At 44.0% G+C, this 22,209-nt stretch overlaps 1 protein-coding gene and 2 long non-coding RNA genes across 8 annotated transcripts in view; 1 reads left to right on the plus strand and 2 right to left on the minus strand.

Moving 5' to 3' along the window:
* Positions 1–22,209, minus strand: part of CABIN1 (calcineurin binding protein 1) — a 1,968,820-nt gene that overhangs the window by 197,034 nt on the left and 1,749,577 nt on the right. The gene's annotated exons all lie outside the window — the stretch shown is intronic.
* Positions 12,403–13,325, minus strand: LOC138493365 (uncharacterized). Its single transcript, XR_011276399.1, has 3 exons — positions 13,272–13,325; positions 13,126–13,181; positions 12,403–12,540 (listed from the first exon to the last, which is right to left on the minus strand). It is a non-coding gene; the product is annotated as an uncharacterized lncRNA (long non-coding RNA).
* LOC138493366 (uncharacterized) lies at positions 17,916–18,819 on the plus strand. The gene is made up of 3 exons (XR_011276400.1): positions 17,916–17,969; positions 18,060–18,115; positions 18,701–18,819. It is a non-coding gene; the product is annotated as an uncharacterized lncRNA (long non-coding RNA).

A 22,209-nucleotide genomic window follows, 5' to 3' on the forward strand; every position in this document is an offset into this window, starting at 1 on the left:
CATAGTGGTCATCTTATGTGTCTTTCATGTAGAACCAAGAAACAATATTTCTATGTCCCCCAAATGTTATGGATTGCATGGGTGTTCAATTATGTGATGTGTCTACACTTTAACGCCTATGTTAATTGATCCATGAAGGAACATTTGTTCTGGCTATTATGCCTTAGAATACAAGTTTACATGTTCAACTAAGGTTTGTACACTTATCATGTTCATATAAAGTTACAACTTGTATGTTTTTCTTCCACAGGTGGTACAGGCTGGTGGCCTATCGTTCGTTTACATGGTGGCTTTTTGGGAGGCTTGGACAGTGCGTTCGACGAGTAATACCGGTCTGTGTCGTTGGAGCCATTCGTGCCAAATTCCCCAGCGACAGCGGACAGTACAGGGGATTCGCCCACACTGTGCAGCAACCCGAAGTGTACAATGCTTAGTACATGTGTGACTTCAACATCAGCAACCGAATAAAATAAAATTTGAAATTTTAATGAATAGTTGTTTCAATTTTGTGAATTCAAATTCTGTGAATCAAGGACACACTAACTTGTCCTGACAGGGCTGGGGAGTGTACATAGTCCCCAAAATACAAATATAAGCTTTAGTAAATGGACACATCCAGAAGGGAATGAGACTGGGAGAGTGGTTGAGAGAAGTATAAAGGCTTTATGTAAAGTCAGCACACAGAGAGCTCTACTGCACGTGGGTTGGCCGTGCTCATCTGACCGATGTGAAGGTCAGGTTAATTCTACGGGTGTTGGTCAATCCTGACTTTCCAAACGACATAACATTTTCTGACACACAATGAATAATGCAAATCGTGTACAACCCCTAGAATGTGGGGATACCTATAAATTGTAACTACATATAAACACGTTTCATTTCAAGGCCTTTGTGGGCGTAAGGGGTGCAATGGTCTTACTCTCCTGGTGCATGATTAGAGGATTACATTCGAGATTTATTTGTCCTGGTGCCATCAGGCAAGAATGAGTGTTGGTCTTAGCAAAATATATGAGGACTTGTGGATAGGTTATATTGGGGGCACTCTAGGACCGTCGGTGGATAAGGCTGACACTTCTGCTACATCAAAGTGAGAATGTATGGGCACATGGGGCAACAATGGGATAACTTCCACAGGACGGGGTGAAAGGCTGAAGAGCAGCTTTGTGGACATGGATGGGATGCAGGGCAGCATTTGGCCCAGTCACACACAAAGCAGATGAGCTAAGTGGAATACACTGTTTGCTAGCAACAATTCAAGCCAGTACATCCGTGTGAAATGAGTTTCTCTGGCACAGGCTCAGGGGGAGTAAAAGGTGGAAGCCGGCTGTGTTCGCTGTTCGCGGCGCTGCAAAAGGGGAGAGGAGGCTTCACATTAATCTGAACGCAGCCTACTCCAAAATGGAGTCACAGGTTTATACAAAAAGGATTCAGACCGGGTCCTGCAGTAGGCACTCTTCTATTGTGGCCAGGATTTCTCTTCTGGCACCAGTGATGAAGCAAAACAATCCCTCCATCCTTAGACTGGCAGGATGTCCTCATAAGTGTGTAGCCTCCATTCAGCAGTTTTTTCTGGCCCCTTTCCCTATTCCTCTTGGGCATTCATCATCCCCCACACACCCCTCCCCAGTATCAATGGCAGTTTGCACCTGTGGCCCTGCTCTCCCGAGGGTGCTGGCAGGATGGGAATGTCTTCTTCTGCAAAGCGGCCATTGTACTCAGGGCATCCCTAGACCTAGTGTCTGCAGGCCTGTTGCCTTGATGCAGACCGCACCCCTTCAATCCACGTAAGACTATGCCATAAACATGTTACTCATTCACATACACACCCGCTTTTCTGATTCTTTTTAAACCCCTAGATATTTACCCTGACAACATCTGTGAGCACTGGAAGTCAACTTGTGATAGTGCTACTTGTGAGCATCTGTGAGCATTGGAAGTCAACTCTGCATCGGGCTACCTTTTCTCCTGCTAATAACTACCCGGCTTGCTGAATCTCACTGACTGATAGTCAAGGTAAGTCCGGTCACCTGATCGTATCTTTTTGATCTCTGTAAAATTACATCTATTTCGAACGAATGTACCCAGTAGTGTAATGTTCATTCATCTCATTGCCTTTACCATTGTCTTCTTTTTAATTGGTTCTGTTCTCGGTATATAGCAAGTGTCAACATTGTCATTTGGGATAGAATTGCATCCTTAGCGGACCATGTCTATAAGCATTTTTCCGTTTTGATGCAAGAAAGTACATTCAACGGACGACTAACACGTTACGATTTGCGTCACCTCAATCAATTCTGTATGAAAGTTACCCTATTGTATAGTCGACTACGCTACACAGGTTTTGCTTCTGTGACCAAAACAAACATTGCATAGAAACCTTATGATATAATTCCATCACAATCACACATTCGTGTAAAACGTTATTGTAACCATACGTCCTTTTTTAAAACAGATTTTTCAAGAATGCCTGCGTGTATGGTTGCCAATTGCCGTCCTAAGACCCATTACAAACCTGATGGCACAATAATGCATACATTCCCGAGGAATACAGATCTAATAAGAGAATGGGTCAGATATTGTGGATTTGCACCAGACGAGCTGGAAAGTAGAACCCTGGCAGTCTCGATGGACTTGAAGGGCAATAAATACTGCATATGCAGCAAGCACTTTGCCCCGGATATGTACAACCCATTGCAGTACACAAAGAAGCGTTGACTCAGAACCTCTCGTAAATTGCTTCCAAATGCAATTCCAACTCTATTAATGTAGACGCGGGACCAGGTGAGTTTACAATGATGAATTAGCTGTATTAGCTGTAGATGATGAATTAGCTGTAGGCCTTGGGGTACCGAACAGATAACTACATGAACAGATTTGTGCGTTCTGTGTAATTGTTTCTTACTAAACTTTTCATATTTACCAGATTGTATTACTTTAGAACTATACCACATTTTGCTAGACATCTGTCCCCGGTTTTATGAGCATCAGAGATGACTATGCAATAGTGCACTTGGAAATAAGCATAATCTTATCATAATCGGTTGTTTCACATTTCAATTCTTTTAGGCGAGCATATTGACTGAAGCACAAACCCTCGATACTGGCGACAACACCACAAATTCAAGTATACCAATGGTGAGCCATACAGACTTGCAGAAGTTCATATTATTGACAGTTGGATCTTCCCACATATCTAATGCAAATCTAATTTTCACTTTATCACTTCGTGGCAATTCACAGAAAATGAAGGAGCTAGATTCTGCATTCTTTTCTTTTTCCAGAGTCCACAACCACTTTGAGCGCCTATCAGGTAGTTTTATGATAACACGAATGTATTCTACATGGAATTCAAAATAATATGAAATAGTTTATGTATCTCGCCGTTTCTTTACATAGAGTATCAATTTTGCATTTTCATATATATGTACCAAATGTCTGCATCCAATAGTCTCTGTTCAATTTCGCTGTTTTCATCCATTCTAAAACAAGTAGTGTGTTACAGGGTGATGATGGTTCCTCGACTATAGTTACATCATCCTTTAGAGCTGTTCCCAAGTCTGAGGTATGCAGAATGCAATGCCAAATACTTCAGTGCAACATTAGAATAAGTTAGTTTTGCATGCCGATCTCTGATCAAGTGCACTAGCCATCAATCAGTCGAAATTCAAAATGTCCATTTAGACTAAATGATGTACATTATTTACGACTGTATGTATGTAAGCGACTTGTGCGTTGAAAGAAATTGATTCCAAATACTTTTTTGTTTGTTTTTTAAACATGAATATTCGATTGAAGGGATGTATACAAGGAGGTGAATTAGAAGAAGAGGCACATGGATCAGAGATGGTGGAGCAGCTTGCAGGTGCGGTCGTCACACCAAAAAAGACACTTGCACAGACGAAGATGATTGCACAGAAATACAAAAAACCAAGGGTAAGTTACAGACACATTTGTTTGCAAAAAAGTGTTTTGTGCTGGTGTTGTCTTCATAAGATGTATTTTTTTTTATCTAAAGTGCTATATACTGCATGTTGGATTTACATTGAACATATTTTTACAACCCATCTCCTAGAGGCCCAGAAGCATAAGAACTATGAGCACACATACAGCATATCAAACCAAGGATGCTGCTTGCCAAACAGATCTCACCATGGAGCAACTATTATTTGAGGCGCAGCGTGTTCCAGTCAATAAGCAGACTCGAGATGCTTATGCCCAATGGCAAAAAAATGAATGGAATGTGACCGGCGAAGCAAGCAAAATGTTGTTGGACCATTGCTACAATGTGAGAACTGGACAAGATGAAGATGACACTGAATATAGGGAAGATGCTCTTGAATGACTCACTGACCCCATCACACAAACTGCACAAAAAAGGCCAACCAATAAACCATCGACATTGGTGGTTTCTCCAATTTGTGAACAATTAACACAAGATGATATAACAGAGAATGAAGCCTCAACGGAATTGACCGAGGACCTTACCAACGATCTCGACTTCAGTGTGGATAGTTAGCCGGATATGTCAACCACAGTTGAGTCAGAAACCACATTGACGCAGGACGAAAGTCTAGTAAAGGAGAACAAATACATTGTATTCGACAGACAGCTGCCTAGCACAGATTATACTGATGCTGCAATGAGTCCATCCAGTGAGGGGGGTAGAATGCGGGAAGCCATTGGTGAATGTTACTCGTGCATCACAAGGTACAAACCTGAAAATCAAAGACACCTGTGCCCTGCTCCATGCACCATTTTCATGGTCTGCTCCACCGATGCTGGGCAAAGTGCCAGCTGGAAATCTACTGTGTGCAGCAGCTTTGCTTTTCAGTGGTTCCAGCTTTAGTAAGTTGTCCAGTTTCTGTACATTTGTGGGACTTCAGTTCCTCGCTAAAACACAGTATTTCAAATTTCAACGTGAATCTTTATTCCCTGCTATCAGTGAAGCTTGGACAATTGAACAAATGTCAATTGAACTAAAATTCTCTGGCAAACGTTTCAGCTAGCTGGTGATGGACAGTGTGACAGCCCCGGTTTTTCGGCAAAGTACTGCACATACCACTTTCAGGACATGGACACTACAAAAAAATCGTGAGTTCAGTGGCCGTGCCGTTGTCCTAATGTAAATCCTCAGTGGACATGGAGAAACATGGTTTTATAAAATCCCTGCAAGATCTCCAATCAAGGGGAATGCAAATAGACCTCAGCCACCGACAGACATGTTTCAATTGCCAAGGTCATGCTCAAGCAATTTCCAAACATTTGCCATCAAATGATGCCTGGCACTTGGCAGAATCAATCAATCAAAAAAATCACAGCTGCTGGTAAACAAAAGGGTTCTGAAAATATTTTCCAGCGGTCCCAGTCTTTCAGCAACCATCTTTGGTGGAGCTCCAAAACTTGTGATGGGTCTGTGGAAATTCTAATTGAAAAATGGCACTCATTGATGCACCACTGCTCCACCGTTCACTCATGGAAAGAAAACCAACATTTTCACAAATGTGAACATGGACCTTTATCGGAGGAGCATGAATGCAAGAAGTAGTGGTTGGTTCCATCGTCACCTGCACACAAAGCTCTTGAGAAGATTTTGTTTGATAAAAATATCAAGAGATCTGAAAGGACTCACAGAATTCTGTCACACAGGAGATTTGGAGGTGTTCGACAATATGTGCCTAAAGTACCAGCCCAAGAGATTGCATTTTGGTATACAGGGTATGGAATCTTGTACACTACTTGCGTTGTTAGCGCTTAACAAGAACATAGATAGAGAACAATCTAGAACTGCTGGAAAATTTGGGATGCTTCCATACGAAATGGCCTTTGGAAAAAGAACCAAAAAGTGCGTGGTCAAGACAAAATACAAGGAAATGGAATTCAATTTCGTAAAACATATGATTTTGACTGTGTTGGACATGCATACTCATGGAATCGTTTGTGGTTTGGTTCCTAGGACACATACATTGCCACAAAACATTGCAAACGTGCTCTGTCCACCGAAAGCAGAACTCGTGGAACAGTTCACTTCCCGATACAAATGATTATCAGCTATTAATATGTTCAACAATTTTGATACATTGTATATGACCAATGGAAAACATATGTAACTTGAATTTCAAAGCTATCAAAAGTATAAATTGTCCAAAAAAGCATACCAAAAATGTCTTTCCAGATGTATCCTGTTTGTCAATTTGTTTTGCAAGAGATGCCTGTTTGAGCAATCCAAATTAGGTATGTGGGAGGTGAATTTGAGGTGCTGCAGGGGTAGGGTCTGAAGGCGCAGGGTGCCCAAAATACAAAATATAATAATAATAAAACAAATCCATAAGGGAATGAGACCAGGAGAGTGGCATTGAGAAGAATAACGTCTTCATAGAGATTCAGCAGAGATTCAGCATACCAATAACTTTGCCCCCCTGTAAAACATTATAAAACACATTCCGTTTCCAAATGATTGCAGGGGTGGGGAGTACAGGGGTACTGCTCTTCCAAGAACTTATGAATGGAAGCAAAACCAATACACTGTTTGAATTATAACACTTTGCGGTGGACCAGTCGTGACATATAGGCTAGTCTGACACAGGCACCGGAGGAAAAAGGTGGGGGGCAGTCACTGTTCGCTGTGCGCAGCATTTGCAAAAGTGGGGCCTGTGCGCGGAGCTCGGTAGCAGAAAACTGGAGACATGCTCAGCTGACAGGTGGATTATGAATTCTGAGTGTTTTCATAAAATGAGTAAATCTCTGGAAATTTTGCACGGCATTGGTGTATGCCAGCAAAGAAAAAGTTGCATACCAACTGGTAACGTTCTTTCGACTGGAAGTTCCTCCAACGTATTCCACATCTTTGACATGTAATGTCCACAGCTGTGCACTTCAGAAACTTTTTCAGCAGAGGACGTCCTGTGTCGATGACGTTGGGTTGATGTCCCTTGAAGGCCTCCGTCGAGATCGACGTCACCGGATGTTATGAATAGGATGCAGAGCACCCATAGCCTCAGTTTAAGTTTTTTCCCTCAGAACGTGTGGCACCAGGCTCATGCCTGCTTGACCGCACATAGCCTTGCGGAAACGTAAGTTGCAATCGAATAGGAAATTCTCCAGAGGGGCAGGCTGGCAGGGCGATGTGGAATACGTTGGAGGAACATCCAGTCGAAAGAACGTTAGCAGTTGGTAAGTAACTTGTTCTTCGAATGGATTGTGTCCTCCAATGTATTCCACATCTTTGGCAGACTCCCAAAGCAGTACCAGTAAATGGAGGAGGGAAAAGAATTTAGAGTACCCAATCAGATTGCGGAATAAAGAACCACCTTTCAAAGGCCATATCCTGACCATGGATTGTATCCAGGGAGTAATGTTTAACAAAGGTGTGGATTGAAGCCCATGTGGCTGCATCACAAATATTCCTAATAGGAACACCCCGCTGGAGGGCGGTGGAAGTAACCACGCCCCCTAGTGGAATGAGCTTGCAACCCTTCAGGAGGGTCCTTACCCGCCAATCGGTAACACTCCGTAATGGTGATGATAATCCACCTGGACAAGGTCTGTTTGGTAACAGCCTGGCCCAATCGGTGTCCAGCATATCCTACAAAGAGTTGATCGTCCACTCTGACCCTGGACATCCTAGAAATGTAAAAGCTCAGAGTTCTCCTAGGATCCAACCAATGGAGTCGCTCCTCTTCCTTACCAGGATGAGGATGAGGAGGAGGGTAGAAAGATGGAAGAACCACCTTCTGACTCAAATGAAATTCAGATACTACCTTTGGCAGAAAGGAAGGACGTACCCGCAGTACAACCCTGTCCTTATGGAACACAGTAAAGGGGAGCTTAGAGGACACTGCCTGCAATTCACTCACTCTGCGAGCGGAAGTAACCACAACCAAGAACACAGTCTTGAAGGACAATAATTTCAAAGGACAAGAGTGCAAAGGTTCAAACGAAGCACCCATGAGAAATTTCAAAACCAAATTTAAATTCCAAACCGGCACCTGGAAAGGGAACGGCAGGAACACATTAGTCAGTCCTTTAAGAAATTGAGAAATCAAAGGAATCCTAAAGTAAGAACATTCTTCAGACGAGCGCTTAAAGATAGTGACACTAGGTATGGAAACGGTTCAGGGATTTTGTTGCAGGCCGCCTGGCCGAAAGCAACACTTCCATCACATCATCCAGGAGGTCCTAATCCTTATACCTCAACCTTTCAGATACCAAGCGTGAAGGTTGAGAGTCTGCACCTCTGGATGGAGAACTTGACCCACCGCCCCACCCCCCCCCCCGACGCGAGAGTAGATCTTCTCAGTAGGGAAGACGACGTGGAGGGCAGATGGACATTTGTAGAAGGTCCGGATACCACGCTCTCCTGGCCCACTCCAGAGCAATGAGGATCAAGTGGGAACCGAACCTCCGTAATCTTTGCAACACATGAGGAATGACTGGGACTGGAGGAAACGCGTACAGCAGTGGGAACGACCAATCCACTACGAACGTGTCTCCTAAGGCTCCTCTTGGAGCAGAACCTCTCGCACTTCCGGTTGACACTGGTGGGCGAAGAGATCTACCTGTGGGGTTCCCAAAAGGCGAAGATATCCTGAAGGACTTCCTGAGCCAACTCCCACTTGTGGGAGATGGTGCTCTGCCTGCTCAGAGCGTCCGCCGCCGCCTTTTCGTCTCCGGTCAGATGAACTGGCGAGATCGAAATTTCCTGATGGATGTCCCAGAACCAGAGCTGCATTGCCTCTCTGCACAACGGGAGTGACCCTACCTCCCTTTTTTGTTGAGGTAATGCATGACCACTGTGTTGTCCATCATGATCAAGACACTCTTCCCCTGTACAGAGGGCAGAAAAGCCTTCATGGCTAACCTGATGGCCCTCAGCTCTAACAGACTGATGTGGAGTTTGGACTCCGACGGAGACCAACGACCACTGGCTGTCAAGTCATTGGCATGAGCGCCGCATCCTGTGAGGGAAGCATCCGTCACTACAGTCACCTCCGGCCACGGTTGCCAAAACGGTTTCCCCCTCATCAGGTTCCCTTTGTTGGCCCACCACAGAAGATCATGGGAGACCGAGAGTGGAATCTGAACAGGATCCGACATCTTGCCGGAGAACTGTGACCACTGCATCTTGAGGACCCATTGCAGGGATCTCATCCGCAGCCTGGCCTCTGGCACCAGAAAAATGCAGGATGCCATGAGGCCGAGCATCCTTAACAATTCGAATGCCAGGAGACTCTGGGCATGTTGAAACTTGTCCTCCATCTGCACAATGTGATGAGCCCTCACCTTGGGAGGCGAACACTTCCCCATGACGTGTCTAACACAGCCCTGATGTACTGGAGCTGTTGGGAAGGTGTCAGATGCGACTTCTTGAAATTCAGGGAGAACCCAGCCTGTGGAAGGTGCGGCAGGTGAGACCGAGATGATCCAACGCTTGCTCAGGAGAGCGCGTCCGGTTCAGCCAGTCCAGGTAGGGGCAGACGTGAATCCCCCCCTCACCCGAGGTATGCTGCCACCACCACCATTAGCTTGGTGAAGACCCTTGGGGCGGAGGTCAATCCGAACAGCAATCCAATACGTTGGAGGAACATCCAATCGAAAGAACGTTATCAAGTAATAAGTAACTTGTTCTTCGAGTGGATTGTGTCCTCCAACGTATTCCTCATCTTAGATAGGCTCCCAAAGCAGTATTCCTCTGGAGGAGGGGTCAGATTTTTTTTTTGATTTTTTTTTAAATGCCCTTAAATGGCAGAGTAAAGCACTGCTTTTACAAAAGTTAGCTCCTTAGACTGGGAAGCATCCAGGTTATAGAATTTTGAGAAGGTGTGAAGCGAAGACCAAGTTGCTGCTTCGCAAATGGACCTTATAGGGACACCTCTTTGAAGGGCTGTGGAAGAGGAATGAGCTCTTAACCCTTCAGGTGGGTCTTTTTGTGCTAGTCTGTAGCATTCTGAAATGCAAAGCATGATCCAGCGCGAAATTGTTTGTGTTGTTACTGACTGACCCAGCTTTCTTCCAGTGTAGTCTATAAACAACTGGTTGTCCACTCTAAGTCTAGAAAGCCTTGGCCTAGAGATGTAAAAGCTTAAAGCTCTTTTTGGGTCCAGTCTGTGTAGTCTTTCTTCCTCCTTAGATGGATGAGGTGGAAGATAGAATGAGGGTAAAAAAAATTTCTGATTTAAATGAAAATCAGATATTACCTTCGGTAAAAATGATGGTTTAACCCTCAACACAACCCTGTCCTTAAGGAACACAGTATAGGGTGGCCGAGAAGATAGTGCCTGCAATTCGCTTACTCTTCTTGCTGATGTTAGAGCAACTAAGAATGCTGTTTTCCATGTTAATAATCTTAATGGACACGTGTGCATAGGCCCAAATGGGGCACACATTAAGAATTTTAATACCAAATTTAGATCCCAAATCGGTACTTGAAATGGGTGAGGAGGAAACACATTAGTGAGACCTTTTATGAATTGTGTTATCAAAGCAATTTTGAAGTAGGAGCATTCTTCCGATGAGCGCTTGAAGATGGAAAGCGCTGCAAGGTAACCTTTTATTGTTCCGATATTCAGACCTCTATGTGCTAGGGTCAGAAGGAAAGATAGTACTTCTGGAATAGAATATAGAAAAGCATCAACATTATTTTCCCTGCACCAGTTGCAAAACATTTTCCAATGGCAACGGTACAGAGACTTTGTTGCTGACCTTCTTGCCGAAAGCAACACCTCCATCACATCATCTGGAAGGTTCCAATCCCTGTATCTCAGCCTTTCAGATACCAAGCATGAAGGTTGAGTGTTCTGACCTCTGGGTGGAGAACCTGACCTTCCATTTGAGAGAGAAGGTTCTCTCTCTGAGGAAGACGTACTGGAGGACAGATGGACATATCTAGAAGGTCCGGATACCACGTTCTCCTGGCCCAATCCGGGTCAATTAGGATCATGCATTTCCCGAAGCATCTCAGCCTACTGATGACCTGAGAAATGACGGGAATCGGAGGGAACGCGTACAATAGTGGGAAATTCCACTCCACCACGAACGCGTCCCCCAGGGATCCTCTCAGGAGAAATTCCATTGAGCAATACCTTTTGCATTTTCGGTTGGTACTGGTTGCGAATAGGTCTACCTGAGGGGTTCCCAAAAGGGCGAAGATCTCTTGAATGACTTCCTGAGCCAATTCCCATTCGTGGGACACCGCGCTCTGCCTGCTCAGAGCATCTGCCGTCACATTCTCTTCCCCGGCTAGATGAATTGCCGTTAAAGAGATTCCCTCTTGAATCGGCCAATACCAGAGCTGCATTGCCTCTATGCACAGGTGTAGTGACCCCACACCACCTCTTTTGTTTAGGTAGTGCATGGCCACTGTGTTGTCCGTCATTATCAGGACATTCTTTCCCCGGACAGATGGCAGGAAGGCCTTCAGCGCTAGTCTGATTGCCCTCAGCTCCAAAAGGTTGATATGTAGTTTGGACTCGGATGGAGACCAGCGACCGTTTATTGTCAAATCGTTGGCATGTGCTCCCCACCCCAGGAGTGAGGCGTCCGTTACTACTATGACCTCCGGCCATGGTTGCCAAAAGGGTTCTGCCTTTAAGATGTTCTCTGCACAGGTCCACCATAGAAGGTCTTGTCTGACCTTGTTCGGAATCTGAAGAAAATCCGTCATTTGACCCGAGAACTGGGACCACTGAGTCTTTAGGGCCCATTGAAGGGATCTCATCCTCAAGCGTGCCTCTGGCACCAGAAAAATGCAGGATGCCATGAGGCCGAGCAACCGTAGAAAGTCGTAAGCCTGGAGATTCTGGGCATTTTGGAATTTTGAAACCATCTGAAGAATGTCTTGAGCCCTCGCCTTCGGAGGCAAGCTCTTTCCCAAGGATGTGTCTAATACATCTCCTATGTATTGAAGCTGTTGGGAAGGTGTCATTTGAGACTTCTTTAAGTTGAGGGAGAAGACCAGTTTGTGGAGGAAATGGCAGGTGACTTTCAGATGATCCAAAGCTTGCTCGGCAGAGCACGCTCTGGTCAGCCAGTTGTCCAGGTAGGGGTAGACATGAATCCCCCTCTCCTGAGGTGCGCTGCCACCACTACCATTAACTTGGTGAAGACCCTCAGGCGGAGGTTAACCTGAATGGCAGGACTCGAAACTGATAGTGTGAGTCGTCAACAACGAACCTCAGATATTTTCTGAAAAACTGAGGTGTGCCAGGTTAAATAGCGCTTGAGTAATTGAATATTACAAAATCAAATCGATTGAACCTCGAAGGATTGGCTGCAGCACCCTGAGGGAAAAGCGGGCACCTCAAACCCACTTAACAAGACAAATGGAACAATGGGTATTCCCCCATTATGGATGCGCTGCCAGCAAAACAATTATGAAATAGAGAAGTCCTCTCGCACACTTCCTGTGCGATAATTGATCTAGTTAACACAATAATGAAAGTTTTATAAGTTTAATCTTCATCACATCCAATGTGTGTTGTGGCGTGACAGAGTGATATGCCAACACGTGTTTCGACCTCTCTCGGTCTTTCTCAAGGCAAAACTCTGTACAGCAAATGAAATAATATACAATTTTGTAATGCATAAAAATCCCCATTAGTAATCCAGGACATGAAATACAGTGAGCACAACAAACAAGGGTAATGGCAAGTGCATATATACATTACCAGTAGGATGGATGTAGCAACATTGTCACAGGCAGCATATAAAGAAAAAATTCAAGAAAAAAGAATACAAAATAAAAGAACATGTCATTGTTTATATGTATATGATTGGAGTAACATGCGACAATATTCTAAACTAACATCAATACCCAGTTAATACAATTGATGTGCTACCCAGTGCTTGTCCACAAGAAGTGTAAATGTTGTGCATGTAGATCTCCATGCACCATAATAACAATGTGTATATCTTCTGGATTTAAATTCGTGCATGTCATCGCCAGGTGCCAAAAAACCACCAAAACAGCACACATCACCGAACCCATTGGGTCAAAGCTAGAATTAGGTCAAAGATACCCCATGCAATGTTGAAATAAGAAACCAGTTAAAATTGGTAAACACCAGAAAATCCCATTCCCACACCCTGTAAGGGTAACACGATGCCAAACTCGAATTTAAACGAAATTACCATAGATTGATTGGGTAGTGTTAAATGTCTTGGGTTTATTATCACGCCTGAAAAATCTAGAGAAACAAATCATGCATAAGTCAAAGTTGTGAAACCGCTTGAAATCAGTAAAAATATTTCAAAGGGTGAACCATTACCTTCCTTACCAAAGTTTGAATTATGTCAATGCGAGCAATCTAATTCAGTAAAAACGTCCCGCCTGAAATGGCATGTCTGTTAGAGTAAACCACAACATCCGTTAGTATAAAACAGTTCGCGAGGGGCCGATTCTTGTTTCATCATAAACACTGAACATTAAAAGTGTACGAGCCCCTTACCGTCATTAATCTCTCGTCTACATTGAATCCTGTTATGCTCTGTATATCTAAACGCGGTGCGATCGGCATACCCATTTAATGAGAAAATGAAAGAATTTAGAAAAAAGCACCCTCCGAACACGTGATGGATAATCACGTGTGCGGCGCCGTGCGCGAATAACACATCCGAAGCAAAAGAAGTCGCGATCACATGGAGATTGATCACGTGTGCAAACACGGATCACCTGCAACATTAACACAAAGACTAGAAGGATAACATCGAGGAAAACCTCGATGAGATGCATGAAATAAAAAAGAGAATTATATATACCAATCCACGCCGTTTTATAAAATGAAATAAGTATAAATGCAGATCGCCAAAAACAGTAACCAATTGGGAATACAAAATAATAATATTGTATAGATTAAATTAGCCCATGGGTCAAGCGATAGTGCCTGGCCGGTCCAAATAACTCCTGCAATGACACGCACGAACAGAAAATCCCCCGTATGTCACATACCCTCACCATCTACAAGAACACATGCAGTTCCGTGTCGCTGTTAAGTCCCAGGGTAGTACAACGTAACCTACAGATGGTGCGTGCTTCTAATTGCCGCAATAATGCTGAGCGGTCCCCACCTCTAGGATGAGGTCTTGCCTGCATAAGTCCTATGAACCTAATATCACTCACATTTTCCATTTGATGCTGTTCCTGCCAATGTATGGCTAAAGGTAATTTGGAATCAAACTTCCTCAAGCTTGCGAGGTGTTCCCTGATGCGTATCCGTAATTCCCTAATGGTCGAACCCACATATACTTTGCCACAAATACACAAAATGGCGTAGACCACATATTTCGTCTTACAATTCAAGAAGTCGCGTATTTGAACTGATAGGCCATTATGACAGACAAAATTATCAGCCTGTATGGCAAATTGACAAAAATTACATGAGGCACATTTAAAGAAACCCTTGGGTTTGGGTGGTAACCATGATCTGGAATTGACCGAGTGGGTTGTGGGAGCTAAAAAAGAAGGACATAGATACCCCTTCAGTGTGCGATTCCGTAAGAAAATGAATCTCGGATGATCAGCTATATAGGGTGTGATGTTGGGGTCCAGTTGTAACAGGTGCCAATGCTTATTCAATAATTTGTATAACATCTCTGAATTGTGAACATATTTGGTAATGATGCGTACATCAGAGAACCCAGCGGGTTTTTGCCTCCCCTGGTCCATCAACATCTCATCTTGTGATATAACACTCACCCGATTTATGCCATTTTGAATACAACGATTTGAATAACCTCTTTGTTTAAACCGTGTTTGAATTTGGGACACCTCGTCAGTAAATTCCTCCAAATTACTACAATTACGTCGTGCACGATAAAATTCTCCAAAAGGTATGTTCTCTATCACTGTGCGTTTGTGGCAACTAGTAGCCTGCAGAATCGAATTCACGGCTGTTGGTTTTCTGAAAGTGTGAGTCTGTATTTGACCATTTATAATCGTGATGACGAGATCCAAAAATTCCATTCTATTGGTACTAATATGTCCCACAAATTCGATCCCAAATGTATTGTTATTCAGATAGTCAGTAAATTGTAGAAAAGTTTCTATTGACCCACTCCAAACCAACAAAATATCATCAATGTATCTTTTCCATAGTACAATATAATCTTGAAATATATGAGTGCTGTATATATAATGATGTTCAAAAAAACCCATGAAGAGATTGGCCAGGGAGGGTGCATATTTGGCCCCCATGGCCACTCCTCGAGTTTGTGCGTAATATTGACCATTAAATAGAAACTGGTTATGTTTGAGTGTAAAAGCCAAGAATTCCTTAATCATTGATATATGGTCAGCATGAGAAGCCGAATGATTTCTGAAGGAAAAATCAATGGTTTCAAGTGCCAAGTGATGCTGGATAGCAGTGTACAGTGATTTAACATCATAAGTTACTATCAAAAAATTCTCTAACCATTTAATGGAAGCTAAAGACTGTAGAGTATGAGTAGTGTCTCGTAGATAGGAAGGCAGTGTAACAACCAAGCTTTTAATTGCGGTATCGATATATTGTGAAAGCCCTTCAGTGGCCCAACCTAAACCGCTTAAAATCGGTCTCACTTGTGGTAGCTGAGTGTATTCTTTATGAATCTTGGGTAGAAAATACATGGTCGGCATAACTGGAGCCGTCCGATGCAGAAAACATTTTTCATCATCAGTAATGAGTCCACGTGAGTGCCATTTTTGAATTAGGTCAGACAAATTGGCCACCGTTTGGGAAGTTGGATTCCCTATCAATAATTGGTAACAACCAGGAGTAGCAAGGTGATCGTTAGCCATATGAATATAGTCATCTCTGTTAAGTACAACAATATTGCCGCCTTTGTCGGCTTCCTTAATGACTATACCCGGATCTAACATCAGTGTAGTTAACGCTTGTTGTTCTACCTCAGATAGATTATTATGGTGTCGCAATCTATTCTTGGGATGATCCATGAGGAAATACAAATCTTGTAAAACAGCCTGATGAAAGGTGTCTATTACACTCTCATCATGTGATGGTGGTACGAATTTGGATGGCTTCTTGTGTTCTACCATTTTAAGTGGTAACTGCTGTATGCCTAATTCCTGTTCTAATTGGCCTTTCTGAAGGTCAGAAGCCTCTGACAAGGACAACAATAATGCCGTATCCTCAATGTCTGATAGCGTGAAATGACTGGGAGAGCTAGGAATATTCCTAGGTGTAAATTGCTTGACCTGTGTATGAAAAAAATTTTTGAGCTTCAACTTCCGTACAAACTTAAACAAATCTATTTGAAAATCAATAAAGTCAGGTTGACAACTTGGCGCAAATGAGAGACCTTTATTCAAAAGAGACACTTCAGCTGTGGTGAGAACTCTGGAGGAGAGGTTATATACTAAGTTTTCAGAATTGATTTCGCTTGAAGGTTCCTGAGACTGGCCCTGGTTTGGCGTTGTTTGCAGTGTGCCCCGTACCTTGCCCTGGATCCTCTTCCTCTTCTTCCTCTGATTATATGTTGGGTGTTGCGATAGCTCGCCCTAAAGGGACAGTGAATCTGACATGTTTGTTTGTGGGAGCATTGGAGTTGGAGAAATTTCCTTTTTTGTACCTTTTAATTTCTGCCATGAATCCCCTCCTGCGATATGTTGAGGAGGTGTTTGGATTCTCTCCCACTGCACCTTCTGTAATGATCACGGGTTCAGAGATGTTATACAAATTATTGAATAAGCATTGGCACCTGTTACAACTGGACCCCAACATCACACCCTATATAGCTGATCATCCGAGATTCATTTTCTTACGGAATCGCACACTGAAGGGGTATCTATGTCCTTCTTTATTAGCTCCCACAACCCACTCGGTCAATTCCAGATCATGGTTACCACCCAAACCCAAGGGTTTCTTTAAATGTGCCTCATGTAATTTTTGTCAATTTGCCATACAGGCTGATAATTTTGTCTGTCATAATGGCCTATCAGTTCAAATACGCGACTTCTTGAATTGTAAGACGAAATATGTGGTCTACGCCATTTTGTGTATTTGTGGCAAAGTATATGTGGGTTCGACCATTAGGGAATTACGGATACGCATCAGGGAACACCTCGCAAGCTTGAGGAAGTTTGATTCCAAATTACCTTTAGCCATACATTGGCAGGAACAGCATCAAATGGAAAATGTGAGTGATATTAGGTTCATAGGACTTATGCAGGCAAGACCTCATCCTAGAGGTGGGGACCGCTCAGCATTATTGCGGCAATTAGAAGCACGCACCATCTGTAGGTTACGTTGTACTACCCTGGGACTTAACAGCGACACGGAACTGCATGTGTTCTTGTAGATGGTGAGGGTATGTGACATACGGGGGATTTTCTGTTCGTGCGTGTCATTGCAGGAGTTATTTGGACCGGCCAGGCACTATCGCTTGACCCATGGGCTAATTTAATCTATACAATATTATTATTTTGTATTCCCAATTGGTTACTGTTTTTGGCGATCTGCATTTATACTTATTTCATTTTATAAAACGGCGTGGATTGGTATATATAATTCTCTTTTTTATTTCATGCATCTCATCGAGGTTTTCCTCGATGTTATCCTTCTAGTCTTTGTGTTAATGTTGCAGGTGATCCGTGTTTGCACACGTGATCAATCTCCATGTGATCGCGACTTCTTTTGCTTCGGATGTGTTATTCGCGCACGGCGCCGCACACGTGATTATCCATCACGTGTTCGGAGGGTGCTTTTTTCTAAATTCTTTCGTTTTCTCATTAAATGGGTATGCCGATCGCACCGCGTTTAGATATACAGAGCATAACAGGATTCAATGTAGACGAGAGATTAATGACGGTAAGGGGCTCGTACACTTTTAATGTTCAGTGTTTATGATGAAACAAGAATCGGCCCCTCGCGAACTGTTTTATACTAACGGATGTTGTGGTTTACTCTAACAGACATGCCATTTCAGGCGGGACGTTTTTACTGAATTAGATTGCTCGCATTGACATAATTCAAACTTTGGTAAGGAAGGTAATGGTTCACCCTTTGAAATATTTTTACTGATTTCAAGCGGTTTCACAACTTTGACTTATGCATGATTTGTTTCTCTAGATTTTTCAGGCGTGATAATAAACCCAAGACATTTAACACTACCCAATCAATCTATGGTAATTTCGTTTAAATTCGAGTTTGGCATCGTGTTACCCTTACAGGGTGTGGGAACGGGATTTTCTGGTGTTTACCAATTTTAACTGGTTTCTTATTTCAACATTGCATGGGGTATCTTTGACCTAATTCTAGCTTTGACCCAATGGGTTCGGTGATGTGTGCTGTTTTGGTGGTTTTTTGGCACCTGGCGATGACATGCACAAATTTAAATCCAGAAGATATACACATTGTTATTATGGTGCATGGAGATCTACATGCACAACATTTACACTTCTTGTGGACAAGCACTGGGTAGCACATCAATTGTATTAACTGGGTATTGATGTTAGTTTAGAATATTGTCGCATGTTACTCCAATCATATACATATAAACAATGACATGTTCTTTTATTTTGTATTCTTTTTTCTTGAATTTTTTCTTTATATGCTGCCTGTGACAATGTTGCTACATCCATCCTGCTGGTAATGTATATATGCACTTGCCATTACCCTTGTTTGTTGTGCTCACTGTATTTCATGTCCTGGATTACTAATGGGGATTTTTATGCATTACAAAATTGTATATTATTTCATTTGCTGTACAGAGTTTTGCCTTGAGAAAGACCGAGAGAGGTCGAAACACGTGTTGGCATATCACTCTGTCACGCCACAACACACATTGGATGTGATGAAGATTAAACTTATAAAACTTTCATTATTGTGTTAACTAGATCAATTATCGCACAGGAAGTGTGCGAGAGGACTTCTCTATTTCATAATTGTTTTGCTGGCAGCGCATCCATAATGGGGGAATACCCATTGTTCCATTTGTCAGATATTTTCGGTGCTTGAGATGAATCGGCACATGAAAATAAGCATCCTGGAGGTCCAATGACACCAACCAGTCCTGGAGTTGAAGGGCCTGAAGGATCTGAGAAAGAGTAACCATCTTGAACTTGTCCTTCCTGAGGAACTTGTTCAAGCTTCTTAAGTCCAAGATGGGTCTCAGTCCTCCGTCCTTTTTGGGGATAGAAAAATACGGGGAGTACCAACCCTTGTTCCTCTCCGCTGCAGGTACTGGTTCTATGGCACCTTTCTCCAGCAGGGTTAGAACTTCCTGCTGTAGGAGCGGATTTGAAAACTTCAACGGGTGTCTCCCTGGTGGATTGCTTTGAGGTTGCTTTAGAAAAGGAAGGCAATAGCCTTGTGCTATTATTTCTAGAGCCCACACATCTGAAGTAATGGCTTGCCATTCTTGCAGATGCTGCAACAGCCTGCCTCCTACAGGTGTTTTGTGGTGCAAGTCCTCAAAGTGGTTTTGTGGCAGATGTTGCAGCCGCTGATGGCAAAGAGGCTGCAGCTGGAGCTGGCTTAGCACGTTTTCCTCATCCACCACGAGTGGCTTTTCTTTGGCCCCTTTGACTGACCATTCCTCTCGCCTTCCCGTATAAGGTATAATAACGATAGGATCGTCCCCTCCATTATTGCCCTTGTGCACGAAAAGGCTGAGGTTGCCTAATAGCAGCTCCTAAAGATTTGGCAGCTGCTTTTGAGGTCTGCAACCTCTCAAGGCTCTCGTCAGCATTGTTGCCAAAAAGGTGAGACCCGTCAAAAGGCATGTTCAGGAGGCGGTTCTGTACGTCCGGTGCAAAACCCGACTTCCGTAACCACGCAAACCTGTGCATTACCATGCTAGTGCCCATGGACCTGCTTACACTATCCGCAGTGTCCAATCCAGATTGAAGGGATTCCTGCATGGCCTCCTTTCCATCTCTAACGATGGCTAGGAAACCTTCTCTTTCTTCCCCTTCTGGTATGTGCTCCGCCGCCATTGCGATGCACTCCCACAGAGTGTACGAAAATTTTGCCAAGGCACATGTGGAGTTGGCAGATTTCAATGCCATGCTCCCGGCTGAAAATACCTTCCGTGCCCAAGCATCCACACGCTTATCGTCCCTGTCTGGAGGGATAGACGGGTACGCAAGTTTGTTGGAAGCTGTGGCTGCCTGTATGACCAAACTCTCGGGAGTTGGATGTTTTGACAGATAGCCGGGGTCGCTACTGGCTGGGCGGTATTTTGATGCTAGGGATTAATTCACCGGAGGAATAGAATCCGGAGTTTCCCAATTCTTTGCCACCCTGTTTTGTAAGGCTACATGAAAAGGTAAAACTGGGTCTTTTCATTGGGACCATGGTCCAATATGTCTGTCAAATCGTCCTGGACGAATTGGGCTGTTGGTTTAGCCCATCCCAAGTAGTGTACCACCTTTGTCATTAATTGGCGATAAGATGGACTGGCATGCTCTCCTGGATCTGGTCTACTAAAATCATTCTCAGGAGAGGCATCAATGCCACTTGCATTATGTTAGGACTCCACCAAATCCTTCATCCTGCTTTCTTCCGATATTAAGCATTCTGGGACATTTTGGGTGCCATATTCCAAAAGGTACATCTTCCTCTTCGGATCTCTCCTGATCCTCAAAAATTGAGGTCAAGGATTTGAAAAACTCCTTCCTAGGGAGAGGCTTGAAAACCTTCTCTGGGAGAGGAGGAGGAGGAGGAGGTGTAATACTAGATTTTGAAGAAGATACATGTCTTGGAGTATTCTCCTTTTCTAGCTGCCCTGGCTTGGTTGGAGCCTTTGGCGCCGAAGGTTTCGGTGTCGACGTCGATAAAGGCGTCAACGGCGTCGATGACATCGTGGTCGTCGACAGGGTCTGTTTCGAGGGCGTCGAGGCGCCTTTGACAGTTTCCCCTTCGAGGTGTGGAAGGTCTTTGACGGCGTCGGTGACCTCGAGCAGTCGATTCGACTCCAGCGTTTTTCGCTCGTCATCCCGGAAGGTTCTCTATCCTTCCTGTTACGATCACCCGGGCTCGAGGGCGCGCGAGTGTCGGAGCGATGACGCTCCCGGCCGGCTTCCGAAGAAGGCGCGGACCGAGGCTTCGCTTTGTCAAACACCTCCATCATTTTGACCCTAAATGCTTCCCACTCTTCGGAGGAGGAATGTTTTGTGGGGCATTTCATTTTCGGAGACTCGTCTGACGACGAGGTGGAGGGAGATCTATGGCGTTGTTTCTTCGACTTTTTCGACGAAGACGACGAGCAATGAGAATCGCTTCGAGATCTGGATCTATGCCTTTCGCGACGAGGAGATTTTTCCCCATGGGGTCTCGACTCAACGCTAGAGGCTTTCCGATCCTTCCGACCTACCTGTAGTTTTCCTCTCCTTTCTCGCAAGACCTTTCCCGTCATCGCCTGACACTTCGAACAGGCCTCCATGTTGTGGCCTTCCCCGAGACACCACAAACACTAGCGGTGTGGGTCCGTGATCGACATTTTTGAGCCGCACGACTTGCATTTCTTAAAATCCGATCTCGGGGTTGTGGTCGGCGTCGATGACATTATTTCTTCTCGTAATATTATATTTCCTGACAGAACTCGAGGCGCGCCGAATGTCCGAAGCAACATACTGCGGAAAAACGGAACTGAGGCCAACAGGCGCCGCGCGTGCTACTTATACGAAGGCCCTCGAGGGACTATCGACTCGACGACATCGACGCACGGCGCCCTCTGCTGAAAAAAATTATGATGAGCAGCAAAGCTGTATGGAATACATCTAAGATGAGGAATACGTTGGAGGACACAATCCACTTGAAATGTAGAGTTCTACAACTGAAGGGGCACCCAGAACTCCTATCCCACTTACAAGTAGGTTGAGCCCTTTCCCATACTAAAAAGCAGAATCTTGAGACAGTGAAAGAAAAGCGGTAACAGGCCACTGACAACAGATCTCATTCATATTTCTCTTACAAATGGTCTCTAAAGAACGCGCCAATGACTAATATGCACACTCAAAATCTAAGGAAATGTGTGCACATTCAAATTAAGGGTCACTTGCAAAATGCTAGGATGTAATGAGTTAAAAAAAAGTGTTGGGACGGAAAGAAAGAGGCCTGGATCTTGTTGGAATGGCAACAGGTGGGGAAGCTCCCTGCAAGAGAGCGATGGGCTTCGATTTTGTTCCTTAAATTCATCAGATTCTCATCTTTCCACAGAGGTATCTCAACCAGGATCAGTTTTTAAACGTTGGGGGCACTACTTTTTTCAGACTTA

This window comes from Ambystoma mexicanum, chromosome 10 (assembly GCF_040938575.1).
Source record: "Ambystoma mexicanum isolate Mex_15411 chromosome 10, UKY_AmexF1_1, whole genome shotgun sequence".
NCBI classification, from domain to species: Eukaryota; Metazoa; Chordata; class Amphibia; order Caudata; family Ambystomatidae; genus Ambystoma; species Ambystoma mexicanum.